Source organism: Octopus bimaculoides, chromosome 17 (assembly GCF_001194135.2).
Source record: "Octopus bimaculoides isolate UCB-OBI-ISO-001 chromosome 17, ASM119413v2, whole genome shotgun sequence".
Lineage (NCBI taxonomy): Eukaryota > Metazoa > Mollusca > Cephalopoda > Octopoda > Octopodidae > Octopus > Octopus bimaculoides.
In genome coordinates this window covers 42,372,072-42,393,745 of record NC_068997.1, presented here as the reverse complement: position 1 = coordinate 42,393,745, position 21,674 = coordinate 42,372,072, and the positions used below count along the sequence as shown (strand labels likewise).

At 35.8% G+C, this 21,674-nt stretch overlaps 1 long non-coding RNA gene across 1 annotated transcript; it reads left to right on the top strand.

The window, feature by feature from the left end:
* Window positions 1-184: 184 nt before the first annotated feature.
* On the top strand, window positions 185-20,456 carry LOC106882421 (uncharacterized). Its single transcript, XR_001411004.2, has 3 exons — window positions 185-605; window positions 9,557-9,619; window positions 18,762-20,456. It is a non-coding gene; the product is annotated as an uncharacterized LOC106882421 (long non-coding RNA).
* Window positions 20,457-21,674: the final 1,218 nt, after the last annotated feature.

The window sequence follows — 21,674 nt, the reverse complement described above, 5'->3', positions numbered from 1 at the left end:
GTATGTATGTATGTACATAAGTATGTATACCTATGTAAATAAATATATATATATATGTATGTATGTGTGTGTATATGTTTGTGTGTCTGAGTTTGTCCCCCCAACATCGCTTGACAACCGATGGTGGTGTATTTACGTCCCCGTTACATTAGCGGTTCGGCAAAGAGACCGATAGAATAAGTACTAGGCATCCAAAGAATAAGTCCTGGGGTCGATTTGCTCGACTAAAGGCGGTGCTCCAGCATGGCCGCAATCAAATGACTGAAACAAATAAAAGAGAATAGATCAAACAAGCACCACACAGACAACAACTAAGTCCTACCGACAGTTTAAATATGCCTCCTTTCCAGTTGACAAACGATATCTCACGTGATTATTTTTTTTGACAGTGTTTTATTTTATTTTCGATGCCAAAATCCTTCGTTTTATTTATGTCGTTCACATTTTATTACTTCAGTTTGAAAAAATAATGATATTTTAGATTGCAGTATAATTAATATGTTAATAAATTGACGGAGACTAGCGTTGGTGTCAATGTAAAGATGGCCGACCGTGAGCGTCGGTTATCTAACGGGGAGGACGAGGTTTTAGATCCCCGCATACAGGTGAATATTACTTTGCATTTTATTACTTTCCGCTTATATAAATATTTGCTTCTTAATTCAATGCTTTCATTACGACCAGTATTCGCAATTATAATGTATTTTCTCTGCCGTTCTCTTTGTAGCGATCGTGTAATCAACTACTTGCATGTACTAATAGTAAATACTCAATGTAGGACACTTTCTCTTTGTTGTAGTCTTCATTAAACTACTACTACTTCTTGTGTGCATCCGAAATGTATTTCTGTGGGTCGAATTTTGTTATATCTCATTGATCTGTGCAATTTGTCTGAAGGAATTTTTAATTCTGTTCAAAATACGAGCCTTGAAACCGAATCTACAGACACCTGCCAAGGTAGTTAAGTAATTTTACCCTTTCATGTCAACGAATGTCATTCATTCAGAGATCGTTTTGCTTTTTAACAATCGAAACTCTTACTTTATAATTTATTTACACTCAGCATCGATATTAATTTTTCTGGTCATTAATCAAACGGAGCCTAAAGTCGAAAATATTAAACTAGTTAATATTTTATTAAACGCATTGTTTTGAAGTGCAAACATGCATTTTAAAGGCCTGTTAATTAAGGCTTTAGTATTTTGAAAAAAAACTGATCGATAATATATCGTATCGAATCATAACTATCGCTTTGTTTGTTATTGTTGCTGCTTTCTTCCTGAGAACACTATTACTATCTATCAGCTGCCGCAAACCTTCTTTCGCCGATGCTGTAGCAGTAACAACATTCTGTTTAACGATTTATGAATGACATAAATATTGTTAGCTTACAACACAACTGAATCGTTAACCCTTTTTTCTTCTTCACCTTAGAATCCCAAGTTCTGAAATAATTATTTTATCGTGTTATCAGTCTGCTTATATATTTTTTTATTTTTGTTTATTTCTTTCATTGGTTCCAATCAAATCTCCCTTGAATTTCCTCGTATTATAAAATACTTCTGGTTTTATTTCCGAACTGAATCGAATTTTTATTAATCTCCAATTTACTTTCAATTACGATCAAAGACGATGTTATTGTTGTTTGTTTCTTCGTATTAGATACACAACAGTTTTGAAATATTTCAACACCAGTGAAATGACGAGCTATTAAAAACACTAACGAATGTTTACATATAACATCGCTTACCTGACAGAATTGATGTGCTAACTTAAATCATTTAAAAGTAAAATTCTTCTGTAAACAATCCATTGTATACTGCTAGTTTATTTAAAGTATATACTGTAAATAATCTACAGTAAAAGTTTACCTAATCTACTATTTACAGATTTTAATGTAAGCGACATTTGCCTCAAAACCATATATTTCCATTTTCAAGTCTCTCCAGCTATGATTATAAGAACACTGCTGTAAAATATAACTAAAATTATTTGTAACCAACGCAACACAAAGTCACCTATTTGAGAAATGGGGCAGACGATTAAATCAACCTTTAGATATTACTGGTACTCTGGTACTTATTCATGTTGACTTCCTAGTGAAAAGATCACTGTGAGTCCTCAGTGAAATTTGAACTCTGAATGTAAAGGGACGTAACTAATTTACCATTTGCTATCTTGTCCGGCGCTCTACCGCTTCTGCTAATGTTAACATTTCTTAGCGTGGGCTCAGAATGTTTGAATAGTTGATAATTTCGATTTAACAGTTGCATTATTGTTGTCAAAAGATGTTAACCTTCTAGGTATTTCAGTGTTAAATAGAATGCAAATAATAATTTGCATTCATAAATTAGAATGTTAGTTGCAGAGATGAGACTCCAAGAAGGTTCAAGGGATTAGCGATGTGTGGCACAGAGCGTGCCTTTTATAAGAAATTTGGTGAAATGATTTTTATGTTTCGAACGTTGTCTTATATTGTTAAGCTAGGTTTAAGGAAGTGTACGGAATTATTAGTGTGTTGCTGTTTAGCCCCAGGTCACTCTGGGGAGATTTATGATCAAAGGTATTTCTGCGCCACTCCTCCTCCCCATCTTTTTTGTCAAACGTAGTGTATAACTATCCAATGTGTCCTGCCTTAAAAAACCGATAGGATGTGATAATAGATTTTGCTGCTGTATTTAGCAGGTCGAACGACTCATACTGTTTTTCAATGGAAACATAGGTTCTGAGGTTTAAACTTGCTGCATAGTCAGCTAAATAATCATGGGTTTGAAACTGGCATTGTGCATTTTGCCTGGTTGACGACAAGAGATCACTATTCCTTCACAAATTCGTGCAGTTTTGATTCAGTACAAAATACAGTCATCTTATACATAATATTGAAAGGTGGGTGGATGGATGGAACAAATACTCTCTTTTACCTTTTTACTTGTGCCATGCTGGAGCACCGCCTTTAGTCGAGAAAATCAACCCCAGGACTTATTCTTTGTAAGCCTAGGACTTATTCTATCGGTCTCTTTTTGCCGAACCTCTAAGTTACGGGGACGTAAACACACCACCATCGGTTGTCAAGCGATGGTGGTGGGGGGTACATTTCCTTTTTTTTCTGCTCAATATGTCTAAGTCATTACAAATAAAGTTCATTACTTTACATTGGAACCAAATTCTCCACTCTGCTTTTTCAATTTCGTTTCTCCATCTTAATTTATCGTGGAAAATTTTTATTTATTCATTCTTGAGTTCCATGAGTTTAATTATTCTGCCAAGTAAATGTCTGATCTTTTGTCACTTACATCTTAGGATAGGGGCTTAAAGACTCTATGTATTCTGGGGACAGAGGGGAAGTTGTAGGGGTAATAGATATGCATTTGTATAGTTTTTTTTTCAGTCTTTGGTTCCTATTTAAATATTAACTTCAAAAAATATTTACAGTAGTATTATGATAAACTCTTAACTATAATCACAAGGACAATATCAGCAATAGTAACAGACTTCAAAATGTGCTTATAATATTTGCTTATAGTTGGGTGGGGTTGTGGTAAGTAGTCACCCACATCAAACTAATGCCTGAAACTAAATTATTTTGGTCTGATATTATGTGTATGTACATTATAAATAGTGGGGATAGAACTGAAGTAGGTTGGGGTTGAAAACATATTTGTGAAAGAAAAGGTGATAGTTAAAAAGGTTTAAGTAGCATTGGCGTAGGAGATGATGAGATGGCTTATAATCTCTTATAAACTTCATAGTTCAAGTGTAAAATATTTATATACCATTTAAAATCCTCTGTCTAATGTGTATAAGACAACAGGCAAAACCTGTTTCCTTTTCAAATTTGACAAATGGACTAGTTTGTTATTCATAGAATTATTCCTGTAAAGGCTCAAAGTTTACCTTGGAAGTATTGGGATGTTTGATTATGTAGAAAGAAAGTTTAGTTGGATCGGTCTATTTCTAAAACAGTATGAAGGCTATTCTATTAGTACTAAAGTAAATATTGGAATTACATATTGAAAAAGTGTATTTTTCCTAAGTTTATGTCCACTTTGTATTTTTTAAACTTCCTCAACTACTACTACTACTACTCGTGAACAAACTGTCCTTACTGCAACATGTATCACCACCTTTGAACAAACCCACAATTACATCACTGTTATAGCACCAACCTAAGGTGGTGAGATGGCTGAATTGGTAGCATGCTGGACAAAATGCTTAGTATTTCATCTGTCTTTACATTTTGAGTTCAAATTCTGCCAAGGTCAACTTTACCTTTCATCTTTACAGTAGTTATAGAATAAGTATCAGTTGAGCACTGGGGTCGATGTAATCAGCTTTCCTCTTTCCTGAAGTTGCTGACCTTATGTCAAAATTTGAAACCACTGTAACCCCAACTTGAGAATATTACCAGTGTCACTCGGGTCAGACTAATAATGTAAGACACATACAAAAGCAGTACCAGCAGCATCAAGTCTTATTAACTTCAAACATTGTGCTAATTTGTGCTGCAGAGGAACAACAACCATTGTGCTCGGGTTGAGTCTTTTTTGCCAACCTCTGCTAATGCCATTACCAGAATGTATAGGCAGGCCTAATGTGCTAGGAATAGCCAATATCCCTCATATCACATCTATTATCTTATGTAAGGAAAAGACATTAGATAATGCAGACCTATATATATCTCTAAAAAGGATTTGGATGGTTATGATTGGATTAATCTTGATCATGTATTTGTTAGGTCAGAGCTGACTGACCTATATAAGCCAATTGAAGGAACTTTTGTATAGTTGTTAATCTTGCTAGAAATAATAGTCAAATCTTCCTCAAATGATCTCTGCCATTTATATAAAGAAAATACACATTAGATAATGTCTACATACCTCTAAAAGTATGGCATGTTTGTGACTGGAATTTCTTTGGTCATAGTGCAACTAGATCAGAACTCACCTGGGGTTATACAAAAATAGGCAGGTATACAGAAATCAAAAGGAGAGTGCAACATGACCACACCGTTACACTACACTGCATATGATTAACTATTGCATGTTAGAACCTGCAGTGTGGCCCTCAGTTAGATGTAGATATTATGTGTAGAGCTATGGGTTACAGTTGTTCTGCTAACTGTACATTCATGCTATAAGTTGGCTCAATCAGAGCTGACTTGGAGTTACATAAGACATCATCTATTCTTTTGATATTGATGGCACCTGTGCCCAGCGTTGCCTTCCTGGCACTTGTGCCGCTGGCACATGTAAAGACATTCAAGCGAGATCATTGCCAGTGCTGCTGGACTAGCTCCTGTGCAGGTGGCACGTAAAATACACCATTTTGAGCGTGGCCGTTGCCAGTACCGCCTGACTGGCCTTCGTGCTAGTGGAACATAAAAACACCCACTACACTCTCAGAGTGGTTGGCGTTAGGAAGGGCATCCAGCTGTAGAAACTCTGCCAAATCAGATTGGAGCCTGGTGTAGCCATCCAGTTCACCAGTCCTCAGTCAAATCGTCCAACCCATGCTAGCATGGAAAGCGGACGTTAAACGATGATGATGATGATGATGTCACTGGTATCTTTATTGTTGTTGTCTGAACTAAGACTGACACATTTACCCTCAGTAGTAGGAAAAAGAAAACAAATGAAATACCACTGAGGTTGTGAATCAAGGGTATGGGTAGGATGGTGAGAGAAGTAATAAATAGATCAGCTGTGAAAGTTAATTTAGTATGATTAGTAAGGCTATATAAGAAATTAAGGTGGAGAAATCAGCAATTCCATAGGGAGTTGTCGACAGAAATATTGAGAGCATTAAGCGGTATTGGTCATTTGCTATATTAGTTGCTAATAGTTACTTAGTAATCAGGTAATGGAAGAAAGCAGTGTTACTGTCGTTGACTGGTACAGCCGTGTCATTGGAAGCTGCTACAAATGCAAAGAAAACCCACTGAAGGACAGTGACCTTACACCTAATGAAGTAGGTTTTGAATTTTACTGAGGGAGTTTTAGCAAAGTTAGTATAGGTTTAGCTTTGGTAAGATACAGTATGGGTTTGTATCAAGACGCAAAACTACTGTTGCCATGTTTTAAGTGAAACAGCTTCAAAAGATCTTAGTTAAGAACCAACCATTCTATTTAGCATTTTAAAAATTTTAGTGAGGACTTTTGACAAGTTCTGCACCGTAGTCTTGCAGTCACTAAGAGAGCACAGTTTTAGATGAATGGTTTCAACATTTTCAAACCATGTACAACAGTGCTGTTAGTAAGGTTAGATTTGTTGGTGAATTAGTTGAGAATTTAGTATATGCATAGATGTTCTCCAGGACTCTATTTTCAATTAATTTGTATTTGTTATAATTCAAGTGTCCAAGATCTTTACACCTTTTTTGAGCAGCTTTTATATGTGGATAAACTAATTTCCCTATTAGAATTTTCTATTAAGCAATTGTTAAAAAAAAATGTTCCAAATCTGGAAACACCGTCTGTAGTTAAAAGGCTCAAAGATCTACAGACTAAAGTGTTGGTTGCAATGGATAGTCAAAGATCTCTGTACAATCTAAGAACTGAGCTTGCTTGAGATCTAGGAAGAATGTAAGAAGGAATTTCTTAATGTGTATTTAATGCAAACAAAATGTGCAAAAAGGTGCTGTATGATATCTGATGGATTAATAGAGGACCAGGATTTTAGCTGTGATAGATGAACAGAAGTTGTTAGGAGTAGAGGCATCCATAAAATGAGGTTCATGAACAGCTTCAGTTGCTCACTAAATCCAGTTGAAAGATTCAGTTATTAATGCTAGATGTGGTTATAACAAAACCAATGTTGCCAGAATAAAGAAGGAATGGAAGAAGTCCAGAAGTGCTTATTCTTGGCAACAAAGAGTTTTTCTTTTCATAGCAAAGGCAGACTGTGAAGTATGGATGAAATACATGGTGCTGTAGAGTAGTGAGCTATGGAAATTGAATGTATAAAATGTATGGAAGCTGGAAAGAAATGAAATGAGGATGATAAGTTGTATGTGTAATGTTAACTACATGCAAGACAGCAGAGGAGATAGCTGCATCATTAGTATGAACATGTGATTCAAATGGACAAGTTGAATGCTGGATCTGTATGACCAATGTGAGCAAAAAAAAAAAAAACCAACTTTTGATACCAACTTGCCTATGACTGTCCTTGGTTCTCATCTACACCAGGCTCCAATCTGATTTGGCAGAGTTTCTATGGCTGGATGCCCTTCCTAACGCCAACCGCTCCGAGAGTGTAGTGAGTGCTTTTACATGCCACAGGCACAAAGGCCAGTCATGCGGTACTGGCAATGGCCACGTTCAAAATGGTGTATTTTACGTGCCACCTGCACAGGAGCCAGTCCAGCGGCACTGGCAACGATCTCGCTCGAATGTCTTTTCACGTGCCACTGGCACGAGTACCGGGAAGGCGATGCTGGTAATGATCACGCTCAAATGGTGCTATTTACGTGCCACTGGCACGGAAGCCAGGCAGCTGCTCTGGCAACGATCACGCTCGGACGGTGCTGTTAGTGCTCCACTGGTACAGGTGCCATCACGATTTCGCTTTCTGATAGAAAATTATTTCAAAGTAATCTAAATTAAAACCTTCTATGAGTCTTTGATATTAATCTATGTATTATACACCAGGCTAAATAATAGTTATATTACTAAATTCTTTATTATTTTCAAAATTAATTGAAACAAAAGCAGTGTATTTCAAAAGAAATATGGTGATAAAAGGGTTAAAATATTGTCGCAAATTACGGTGTTGTACTGCTATCTTCTTAGGGATTCCCTAAAATAGAGTAGGATAACTTAATGTGGTTAATGATTTGAATTGTTTTGGATTTAGTTAATGGAATGAAAAGTGTTTAGCGAGTGTCTATGTGATGGTGCATTGGGGTGTGTGTGTGTGTGTGTCATGTTTCCAATTTCAAAAGCAGGGGCTGTTGTAGTACTATAATAATAATAATCCTTTCTACTAAAGGCACAAAGTTTTAAATTTTGGGGGAGGGGGGGTAGTCGATTACATTGACCCTAGTGTGTTACTGCTACTTATTTCATTGACTCCCTGATAGGAGGAAAGAAAGGCAAAGTCGACTTTGGCGGAATTTGAATTCAGAACGTAAGGACAGATGAAATGCCACTAAGCATTTTGTCCAGCATGCTAATAATTCTGCCAGCTTGCAGCCTTAATAATAATAATAATAAATAATTGTAAAAGGGCACAGTTTAATAGTATCCTTATGTTTGTTGGAAAATGTTGGTAATCTTTTTATCATGAAGGGAGACAGTTTTTTGATGCAATCTTGGTATGAGCAGTTTTGTGGCATATTGAAAGATGTATTTGTTCATTACACACTATACTGATTGATAGACACAATTCCATGATCATATATTATTTAGAAACATAAGTCACTGAAGTTAATTACTCAGAGACCTCAATCTGCTTGAAAAACAATAAAGTTATTGTTAGGATATTTAATGCAGTGAGTCTGAAAGGACTACTTTAATAGTTGAGAAATACTTCTGTGGTGAAGAAAAGACAATTAGCTCAATAATTAATATCGTTTTATACTTTCTGCAAGTATGGGAGACAACTCTAGACATGTTTAGATATTATTCGACCACTTCAGCAAGCTTTCCAAAATAGTAATGAGTTAGTCAATTGGTTATATCTTTGTCAATTCCAAACCAATTGTCCATGCCAGCAAATGTCTTTGTATCAACTAACAACCCCTAAATAACTTTTAAAATCTTTCATTGCTATCACAACTTGGTGTTATCAAGTGTAAGTTTACTTTTTGTGCAACATCTTAAAAGTTCTTGACCTTCCACATTTTAATCCTTTGCAGAAAATTTTTTTTTTTAATTCCAGTTTCACTCTCCATTTGCTGGTCTTTTTTATTCCAGCTTCACTCTTTACATAAACACTCAATAAATATCCTGTTAGATTCTCTTTCTCTAAGTCATTCTATCCATTTACTTAGTCTCAACAACTAAATCTCACCAAAGTCATAGAGCTTGATAGTATTCCAACCATTAATGTAAAACTGTAAAACAGATGACATTTCTTTTCACTTAATTCTCCAAACTTCTTTTTTATTGCACTACTTAACCTCAAGCATAAAGACCTATTTTAAAAGAAGTAACAATTCTAACCTATTAAAAAAAAAACACACACTGACTAAAATAGCAATTTGCAGTTGGTGTCTCTAAGATCACTAGTCTTTTGAATTTCCTTTTTTAAATTAATTATGTAATGTTATGAAAAAAATGGTAATGTAAAATAATTTTAATGAAGCATCAATTTTTATAAAATATATATGGAACTTCCTTTCTCACATAATTCTGTTGTTGTTTAAAATGTACTGAGAGAAATAGAAATATGCATCACCTTTAAGTCTACTTTCTTTTCACCTTGTTATTATCTTCAAATAATTATTATACTCAAAGTAAGCATAGATTGTTTATCAGTTTGTTGTTTTATAATTTCAATATGGCACACATTTGTAACAAACTGTATTTTCTTTGTTTTTTTTTTTTTTTTCTAGATTGAACTTGAGCAACTAAACAAAGCCTCTGAAGAAATAAACGCCTTGGAACTTGAATTAGATGTAAAAATCATTTAAAATTATTCTTTCTCATGCATATCAATTGTATTGTTACATTTGCACAGTATTTCGTTTGCTTAGATATACTCTTGAGAAAAATGAAACAAAATCTTTTTTATCTCTTTATCTTATCTCACAACACCTTTGTATAATTGTTTAAGTGTCTCATCAAATCAGTATACCACACCATGGTCTACCTTTTGACAACTTCTCTCTCTCTCTCTCTCTCTCTCTTTCTTCTTTCAATATACTAGTAGTGCTTATTCTATTGATTTTAATGGGATGCCAATCACCTTTAGCAAAACTGAAACACGGAACTTTAAGCTATTAAACTGCTTATTAAATACACATCCCAATCTGAATACACAGCTGGCCTTTCCATTCATAAGTTGAATATGAATAGTATTGGATGATATTATTATTATTTACTCGTCTCTCTGAGTTATTCTAAGGACTGGGGTTTGGAACCTGTTGATAGGCTTCTCATTGATTGAAAATATGGCTACTCTGTTAGTAATTCTATTTGCTACTTTCTTGATGTTTGGTTTAAGGTATCATATTGGCAGTGTTGTTAGTTGTTAAAGCATTGGTATTTGTTCCAACTCTGTGCTCTAAGTTCAAATCCCATTGAGGCCAAGTTTGATTTTCATCCTTTCAGGATTGATAAAATGTACCTATTCAGGAAGTTGAATAGGTGGCGCTGCTAGAGTATCAAAGAAAATGCTGTGCAGGCTTGGAGAGGGGAGTAGGTGGCTCTGCTAGAGCATCAAATAAAATGAGATGTGGGCTTGGAGAAGGGAGTTTTGCATGCATAGGTAACTACTTTCATTAAAAAACCTTGTGCATGGTCATCTTTGAATGACAAGAGGCTCTAGAAAAGCATAAGCTCGGTTTGGACAGAAGTTTGCAACTTCTGTGGTGCCATGTAAAAAGCAACTGTGCTGGTGCTGCATAAAAGTACCCGTTTCACTCTGTAAAGTGATTGTTGTTAGCAAGGGCCTCCAGCTGTAGTAACCATGCCAAAACAGATGTGGAGCATAGGCAACTCTTCAGTTAACCAGCTCCTGTGAAACCATCCACCCCATGCTAGCTTGGAAGGTGGATGTTAAATAAGGATGATGATGATGATCATATAACTTTTACATTTCCCAAATTATGTGCATGTGTGTAGATATTTTTTATTTGCTTTTGTTTTGCAAGTTTCTTTATGTGAAATCATGTGTTGAAACAGTGGTAGTATCTTGGGCAGACTATTTTGCCAATAAAAAAGATCATGCTTCAATACTATGTCACTTCTTTTTATTATTATTAGTCAACAAGTTAACTTATTAAACAATCAGCCTATTGATTACTTGGCTAATCAGTTTATTGATTAATCTATCAGTTAGTTTGTCAGCATCCTTTTGTCACAATTTACATCCTTATCAGTGATGTAACTTTGATGCTTCAGATCTATCATGACAAAGCAAAAAAAAAGAAGTGAAATAGAACCAGTGCATGTGTTTTTATTGACAAAATGACCTTCTTGAGATACAACAACACAATTGCACACAAAAATCTGGTGTATGTGGTATTGGAACCATCTGAATCATACTGAAAGTTACAGAATAATAGAATTTTTTTCTTTCTTTTCTCAATATTTAAAACTGTATAAATAATAATATTTGTATTCTTTCCTAAACATTTATCAATAACACTTTTTGGTAAAATTTTGTAATTACCATTTATCATAAAAAAAATTTTTTTTTCATTTTGGCATGTGAGAACACCTCCAGGAAACTTTTTTTTCCCATTGCTTTAGTTCTGTGGTTTCTCATCTATAAAACCTTGTGCAAAGTGGCTGTGTGTGGTGTGTGCTTGATGGCCATTAGAGTGGACCCTATTAAATGTATGGAATGCTGTAAGTGGGTTCTGCTAGAAAGACTCTTATGACCTTCAATAACAAACTTTGTTGTGGAGCATTTAATAATGATTTCAATATAACAATGGGCACTTCAGATTCTACTCAAGTCATGGACATTGTTGGGTTTTACTTCCTCCAGCAACTTTGCACATACTTTCCTGCAATCCATGGTGGACTGTATCATGACGATGCTCTCCTACTTGCTACTGGTCTCTCCAAACCAGTTCTTGAGAAAAACCAGAAAAGCCCTGTATAAGTTCTTTGCCAATTTTAGCCTAACTATTGCATTTGAAAATATCAATGAAATAGCCAGTTTCTTTGATGCAATCTTAGATTTAAACTCTGTTATATTCCTTGCATCATAAGCCTAATAAATATCTAAAATATATCAATGTTCATTCCAGTCACCATAGATCTGTTTTTGATAGCATCATTAAGGGTATCTCTATTAGAATTTCTGATCTGTCTGCAACAGAGGATTGCCAACTTATGTGACCATAACACTTAGGTGTCAGCCATGTATGGAAGGAGCTGTATATGGAGGGAATGTTGAGCTAGATCAGTGGTTCTCAACCAATTTTTGTTTACAAGCACCTTTGACTCTTATTTTATTTTGGTGGACTCCAATAACCATTCAATGTTTAAAAACCAGTTTTATAGATATTCCTTTCAAAATTCCTATTTTGTTTTTCACATGTTCACTTGCACAGGTTTACAATAACACTCTCTGAGGGAACATGTTTCAATGACCAGAAACATGTTAAACTATGTAAAACATTAGAGAAAGAAACCTAGCTGTTTGTTGCAGAATTGTTTTCATGGACCCTTAACATATTACTGTGGGTCCCCAATTTACTATATTGCTTGTGTGGACCCCCAGGGTCCATATGAACCCTGATTGAGAATCACTGAACTAGATGGAAAGTGAAAACATTTTGTTATGTAGTAGACATGTTGAATGGAGACGATGGATCAAACTTGGTGATGATGGCTAGAGTGAGATATGCATGGAAGAGGTTTCAGGAATGGAGTGACATGCTAATGAAGAGTGTGTCACTGGAATTGAAATGAAAGGTTCTTGTGTTTGAGAATTGCTATGGTTTATGGGTGTGAAATAGAGAGAATGAATGGTAAGTAGCAGAGAAGCAGGAGGAAAAACAGCAGAAATGGGAATGATCTGGTAGACAAGCATAATATTGCTGAGAGAAGGCGAGCAATAGATGCAGGGGATGATGGGAATAGGATCAGTGGTGGATATTGTGAAAAGGTGTGGGATGAGATAGCTGGGTTGTGTTCTAAAGATGGATGGAAATGAGTACAGATGGAAGTAAAGGAAAAAGAAGAATGAGAAAAGCATGGTTAAAAGTGTTGGGGGTGGAATTGAAGGCAAGGAAATGGATGAGGTGGTTGTAGAGCAGTGTTCTCAACCAAAGTCCACATGGCCCTTTGGGGTCCATATAAGATTTTGTTGTTAAAATTCATATGCAATAAATTGATTATAATTCTACAATACACAAAGTATTTTAACAATTTTTTTTTATACAGTTCCTAATAATATTCAATCTTAAAAATGTAAAGGGATTTTTTTGTGATGGCACCTGTGCCCAGCGTTGCCTTTCCGGCACTTGTACTCGTGGCATGTGTAAGGACTTTTGAGCGAGATCATTGCCAGTTCCCCTGGACTGGCTCTTGTGCGGGTGGTACATAAAATACACCATTTTGAGCGTGGCCGTTGCCAGTACCGCCTGACTGGCCTTCATGCCAGTGGCACGTAAAAGCACCCACTACACTCTCTGAGTGGTTGGCGTTAGGAAGGGCATCCAGCTGTAGAAACTCTGCCAAATCAGATTGGAGCCTGGTGTAGCCATCTGGTTTCACCAGTCCTCAGTCAAATCGTCCAACCCATGCTAGCATGGAAAGCGGACGTTAAACGATGATGATGAATGGGTATAGGAGTTCAGTTGAGTAAATAGGAATCAAAGGATCCATAGGCAAAAAATGGCTGAGAATCAATGCTGTAGAGGTTAGGGTAAAATGGAGAAGACTGTTGTGACACCTGCAAGGCTAACTTCTACTTTAACAAGGAAGATGGCCTCAAACGCCTGTTGTCATTGTATTATGAAGCCTAGCGTAATTTTTCTTCATCTACCTTTACTGTTGGTACCTTCCATTATTAATTCAGCAATGTTTCACCTAGCATTATGTGTACCAATCAGTGCTCTCTATATAAATTCATCAGTCAGTTATTTACATGCCTAATCACTTTAGTTCATTTAAGCTCAACCAATGTGCCATTTTCAACTTCTTCATTTCCTCCAACCACTACAGATCTATGTTCACTGCTGTACAATGGAAGTATCAGATGTTTGTTACAAGTGAAAAGAAAAGCTATTAGAATAAAAATAAATTATCAGTCAGTTTTGGGAATAAGACTTGAGTAAAGAATTACTATAGTCTGCTGGTAAAATAATTAGATTAGCAGTAGAAGGAAAAATCTAATCAACTATTCAGAACTGATGTCGGGTTCAATTAAGAATTAATCAAAGATAACTCTAATTATAGAGAGACAGTTATTACTAGCTGGATTAAAAATGGCAGTAATAGTCATCTTGGAATTATGTAGTAGATTATATGACTAAAGAAGTCTATATATATGTAAAAATAACATATATTCATGTTTTGCTGTTTTAAATTGCTTTGGGGTCAAAACTTCCATGTTAAAGGGTTTATGGCATGCCCGACACTTGAAGAAACATTATTCCACCATATTTGTTATTGTCGATAGACATTTGAGAATTTTTCATGGTAATCTACATTTGAATTATATAATTCTATAATGCCATTCATCTTTGCTAAGGTCTACATTCCTCTAGGGATTATCTATTCTTACCCATTAACTGACTCTTAATCCCATCTAGTTGACTGTCAGGCTGTCTGAAGCTTGTGTTACTCACATGTTGCATAACATAAATACTTTTGCATTATAGTGCTTCAAGCATACTTCTTCCTTTCTTGTATGTGGTCATAACCTCTATGCACATTAGTGTTGCTGTTGTTTAACCCCAAGGTTATCTCTGAATGAGCAAATTTATCATCAAAGGCATTCCAGCTGTGACTATCCCACATATTTTTTTCAGATTGTACTGTTCATGGTATTTCTTGTTCTTAAGACTGTATGGTGTTATTCAAAATCTTTTGCCTTGCATTATTACTTATCACTACAAGGTGGCGAGTTGGCAGAATTATTAGCACACTGGATAAAATGCTTAGCGGTATTTCGCCCATTGCTATGTTCTGAGTTCAAATTCCACCAAGGTCGACTTTACCTTTCATCCTTTGGGGGGTCGATAAATTAAGTATCAGTTGAGTACTGGGGTTGATGTAATCGGCTATCCCCCTTCCCCAAATTTCACATCTCGTGCCTATAATAGAAAATGATTATTACTTATCACTGTATCTGTTTTGGTGTCTGCCTTCTGATTTTTTGAGTAATGTCACCTTTTATAAGATAATAAAAGCAACTTAATGATACTGAATGTAGAGAAAAATAGATTTATTCACTATCTCAGCTTTAAGAAGCTCTAGCTAAGAACTTTAACCCTTTAGTGTTCAGATTACTCTGTTAAATGTAATAGTTTTTCACTCAAATTGTTTTGAATTAATCATGCATTATCTTATAGCTTTGAGGTTTCAATGATGTGATTGTTTATTTTTAGAATGACAATGTAGGTTAGGTGTGAGAGGCTAGATATTGCCAGTTTGAATATAAAACATGTAGAATAGGCGCTGGAGTGACTGTGTGGTAAGTAGCCAACCGCATGGTTCTGGGTTCAGTCCCACTGCGTGGCACCTTGGGCAAGTGTCTTCTACTATAGCCTCAGGCCGACCAAAGCCTTGTGAGTGGATTTGGTAGACGGAAATTGAAAGAAGCCTGTCATATATATGTATATATATATATGTATGTGTGTTTGTGTGTCTGTGTTTGTTCCCCCACCATCGCTTGACAACCGATGCTGGTGTGTTTATGTCCCCGTAACTTAGCGGTTCGGCAAAAGAGACCGATAGAATAAGTACTAGGCTTACAAAGAATAAGTCTTGGGGTCGATTTTCTCGACTAAAGGTGGTGCTCCAGCATGGCCGCAGTCAAATGACTGAAACAAGTAAAAGAGTAAAAGAGTAATATATTGGGCCGGATATGGCTGGTTTAAACACTAAAGGATTAAAATAAAATTCAAACAGCCATGACCATTGCATAGTAATGTAACAAGGATAGGTAAAGGTGTGAAAGTGAAATCATTGGAGACTAAATCCATCACTTGGTTTAACACCACCACATGTCTCTAAAAGTGTGATTTCTTTCTCTTTCTTTCCCCATCTTGAAGGATCTTGCAAAACAGTTATAAGTGTTGCACTTGTTCCTGTCAACTATAAAAATAAATTTAACCCTTCAGCTTTCAAACTGGCCATATCTAACCTAAATATTCTACTTGCTTTATGTTCAAACTAGCCAGATCCAGCATCTCTCACCTGTCTTACAACGTCCTAAAAATAAGCAGTCATATGATGAAAATCTCAGATTTACAACATAGTACACGATTAATTGAAAACGGCCATTGCCAGTACCGCCTGACTGGCCTTCGTGCTGGTGGCACGTAAAAGCACCCACTACACTCTCTGAGTGGTTGGCGTTAGGAAGGGCATCCAGCTGTAGAAACTCTGCCAAATCTGATTGGAGCCTGCTGTAGCCATCTGGTTTCACCAGTCCTCAGTCAAATCGTCCAACTCATGCTAGCATGGAAAGCGGACGTTAAACAATGATGATGATGATGATGATGAAAGTGAATAAATAAGCATTACATTTGACAGAATAATCTGAATGCTAAAGAGTTAAATCTTCTGACACCCAAGAAACTTGTAACAATTGTGAATTTGTAGTTGCAGCTTCAATTACACTAAAATCTGGTTTGATATCTGCATTATTATTGCAGAACTAGAGGAGAATCAAATAAAACAGGATGTTTAGAGAAGGGATAGATGCAAGGCTGCTATTGGCTACAGGAGTTCTAACCCCCAAAAAACAGCAGACACCAATGGAACTAGGATTAGCTGTTGGTGTTTTCATACTCTAATGACAGTTTGCTACAAGTGCAGAGAACCTATCAATATTTTGGAAGGCAGTTACCACGAAAGTCTCATAAAACTGGTGCCCCTCCTCATTTCAATTCATATTATTTATGGAATGTAACTATTTCAATAACTATTATATATGCCTAACAATAGCCTAATCAATATTATACTGTCAGTCTGTTCAGTTACATTAATTGTACTTTCTGTTTGTCTTGTTTTTGAATGTATATGTCTTTAGTGAGTATGCACATACTCCTTCCATGCGGTCAATTTCTTGCTTGCAATATACATTAAGTTACATATGTACTAAAAGTTTCTACAATTTGATCCTTTTCACTTCATAAATATATCAATGTTAGCTGCAGTATAATATTAGTAGAACCAGCAATATTTTAATATTACCTGAACTAAAGGCAGTGAGCTGGCAGAATCATTAACACACCAGACGAAAATGCTTAGTGGCATTTCATCCATCTTTACGTTCCAAGTTCAAATTCTGCTGAGATCAACTTTGCCTTTCATCCCTTTCAGGGTTGATAAAATAAGTACCAGTTGAGTACTGGGGTTGATGTAATTGACTTACTTCCTCCTCTGAACTTGCTGGCCTTGTGCCAAAATTTTAAATTCAATATTACCCGAACTTAAAATGTTAGTAGATACAGCAGTACTTATGTACTCTTCATTAAAAATGGTTGTGGGAACAACCAAATTAATATTATCTTGACTAAAAAAAAAAAGTTTATGCCAGACTGAATGATTTGCAGTATTTAGTTTCATCCCTCCAGATCAGTAGTTCTCAACCCTTTTTTACTTATGGACCCAATTGATTACTATTTTATTCTGGTGGATCTCCATAGTCTTTCGATGTTTAAAAACTAGTTTTATAGATGCTTCTATTCAAATTCCTATTTTGTTTTTCACACATTAACTTGTGTGGGTTGAATTATGTAAAATGTTAGAGAAAGAAGAAACCTAGCTGTTTCTTGTAATAAATACATTGAAAGTAACATTTTTTCATGGACCCTTAAAATACTACTGTGGATCCTCAATTTATTACTTGGCTTGCATGGACCCCAGTTGAGAACCACTGCTCTGGATTCTGTGTTCTAATCCTGCTAATCTTAACATAGCCTTTCATCTCTTCAAATGTATGAAACAAGTGCCAGATGTACACTGGAGTTGATTCAGTCAACTATGATGGGGTACTGAAAAGTTCCTGGTTTTAAGGGAAAAAGAATACAAGAGGATCAGTTAATTATGATTTTAATCAGCATATTCTTCTCAGATTCACACACTTATTGCAGAGGTCCTTCAGTTTTTCTAAGCCCTGTAAAAGAACTCAGATGATTGGTTCTCCAACCAGGCCTTTCGCAATACCGTTAAAGCCAGGAACTTTTCAGCACCTTAACCCCGTACATTCTTTTCTTAACAGTAAAAAGAAAAAAAAAGAAAATCCCTCTTGTGCTTGTTTTAAAGAAACCAATATACCGTACACTACATTACGTAAACTAAAGAGTAATTGATGACTCCTGGAAAGAGGTGAATTCATGCATGTCACAGGTTACGCAGTCATTAACCATGTAAATAACATCTGTTAATCCTGCTCTATCTACCATCAACTTGTGTAACAGAGTGGAATGGGGGTTGTATTTAATATTATCAGAACTCTCTAGTATAGCTTTACATCAGTTTATAATTCAGTGAGTACAATTTGCTAGATGCAGTTTGGTGAAAGGGGTAGGGGAAAATAGTGAAGGAGACACACACACACACAAAAAAGAGGAGGTGATTGTGTAGCAAAGAGGTGGTGAGGTCGTTGAAATCTGGTTGCTTCAAGACAATGTAGTTTTTTTTTCTCTCTATTCTCTAAGCCAGAGCCAATACTCAATGTTATCTTCCATAAAGACAATGTCCATATGATTCCTACTCTCTAAACCAGAGAAATAGGCCAGCAGTCAGTCAACAGTGAAGATTTACTTACTCTAGTACATATTTTATATTTAGATTGTTAGACAGCCATTGTATTTTAATTTTTCTCCCTCTCTCAGCCCTCCTCTTCTCCCATATCAACTTCTTTTTCTATTTTATTCATTTTTACTTTTCTTTCCATTTCAGCTGGTTTAGGTCATGTGCCAAAACCATTAATTGGAACAGGCCTCATTTTTATATAGATTATATTGATCATTCATCAGACTGTTTCACATCCACTTTACCATATTGGCATGGGTCAGCTGACTCTGCAGAATTGCTTCTCTCCAGCTGTTCCTAATATTACTTGCACTGTTTAACATAGAAGATTTAATTGATGTGTGATTGTATAATACATATGCACATGCATGCATACACAAACATACCCATACACACTCTCGTGCGCTCACACACACACATATAGCCTCTGTCTCTGTCTCTCTCTTCTAACTTACATCCAAGGAGAAGAGAAACTGAAGTAGTGACTAAATCCCTGTCTCCCAAGGGTACATAAGTGAAATATGTTGGCTGGGAGTTTATTGTCTCACTACGTATATTCCCCCCCAACTGACTGATTACTTTAGGAATATAACATCTGGAAATAAACTTCATAAAATTTATCTTTCTATTTAATCTTACTTATCAATGAACGTTCTTGTGTACTTGTAATATATATATATATATTTATATACACACATGCCAGCATGGAAAGCGGACATTAAATGATGATGATGATGATTCTTTGTATAAGCGATTAGTTATAAAGTTGTTATATCCTACTGCATAGATAATAGTCCTGAAGCTGTGTGTGTGTGTGTGTGTGTGTGTGTGTTTGTTTTTTTGGTCATTTGTTTTACATCTGGATTCGTATGGTGGCAGAGGTTGGATGGATACTTATTTCAGACAGTATTTTGTAGCTAGATACTCTTCTTGTCACCAACCTTTACCTGTTTTACAAGAAAGATTTATTTTATTATTTTTTTTTTTTGGGTGTGCATGATGTAAATTTCATTGGGAATGTAAATGGCAAACTAGTTTTAGTTCAGACAATCCCATATGCAGAAAAAGTGGAAATCTGAACTACATGCAGACACACAGATCAAAAGACAGTGTCTTGTTTGCACATATCATTTTTATTTGGTTTCTACATTTGGATGCCCTTCTTAACACTAACACACATGCACACACGCACCATATCTATGCATGCCAACACACACCCACACACGTTTAGGTTAAAGCATGGCTGAATAGTATAGTTAACAAGTCTGCTTTGCAGCTGTGATTTCAGTTTCAGTCTCACTGTGGGGCAATGGGCAAGTGCCTCTTGCTAAAGCCCTGGGTTGACTGATGCTTTGTGAGTGAATCTGATAAGTGAAAACTGTACCATGCCCGGCATGGCCACAATCAAATGACTGAAACAAGTAAAAGAATAAAAAATTATATATATATATATATAGCGTTCGAGACATACAGACTTCACGTCTGGCTGTACAGCCTTTTTGTTTGTTTATTTCACCGTTTCGTTTTCCTGTCTTGTTTTCCGTCCGCCACTACCCTCCACGAAAACATTTTAATTTGTGTTCGTGAGAAGAACCATTTTAACGATGCGTACTGCCTTAATTCTTCGAAACGCCGGAGTTTTAATGGTGGCAGCTGATGAAGGGGATGTTTCTATGTGGCCTGCTTGTTTGTTGCACCTTGTTTACCATTTTTGTCTTTGTTCTTTTGCCACGTCATGTACCCAGTTATGTATCTATATGTACATGTGGATGAACGTATATACATACATGTACATATATATGCATATACTCATGTATTGTTTATATATATATATATATATATATATATATATATATACAGGTACAGGCATGGACTGTGTGGTAAGAAACTTGCTTCCCAACCACATGGTTCCAGGTTCAGTCCCACTGCTTGCCACCTTGGGCAAGTGTCTTCTACTATAGCCTTGGGCTAACCAAAGCCTTGTGAGTGGATTTGATAACAGAAACTAAAAGAAGCTCGTCGTGTATGTGTGTCTGTGTTTGTCCCCCACCATTACATGTTGGTGTGTTTATGTCCCTGTAACTTAGTAGTTTGGCAAAAGAGACCACTAGAATAATGTACTAGGCTTACAAAGAATAAGTCCTGGAATCAATTTCTTCGACTAAAAACTCTTTAAAGCGGTGCTCTAGTATGGCCTCTGTCAAATGAATGAAACAAGTAAAAGTGTGTGTATGTGGGGGTGGGGGGGGGGTAATCAGGTGCAGCCATAGCCATGTAATTAAGAAGCTTGCTTCCCAACCATGTGGTTTCAGGTTCAACCCCACTGCACAGCACCTTCAGCAAGTGTCTTCTTCTATAGTTCTAGACTGATCAAAGTCTTGTGAATGGATTTGGTGGATGGAAACTGAATGAAGCTCCTTTTGTATATATCTGTGTGTGTGTGTGTGTGTGTGTCACTCTTTGTCTTAGCATGGAAGGCGGACGTTAAACAATGATGATGATAATGATAATACACACACACACACACACACACACACACACACATGGTGGTCACCAGAAAAGCAGAAAATTTGAAGGCAAAATTAACAAGTATTAATTAGATCATCAATAAACTGTGATAGGTGGTTTCTGATTTGTTATTTCTGTTACCGAAGTGCATGGAAAACATTTTGAACATTTGTGAGCGTTGACATTTGTGACACTTATTGTTTACCTTAAATAGATCTTGTGAAAATATAAATTGGCATTTATTTCACAAATTTCCTGCTTTTCTAGTGTGTGTGTGTATATATATATATATATATATATATATATATATATATATATATAGTGAGAATTTACAAACATATATATAGAGAGAGACACATATATACAAAATATATAGACACATATATACAAAAAAAAATATATGTATACAGACACAGGGTGGTGCCAATGTAGGTATACAGTTATGAAAAAAGAAAATGTACAATACTCATTTATTTTTATCAAAAAAATAAAAGTTTCGATAAACGTATCATTACAGTTATGATAAATGTATTATGATTAATGACACTGAAA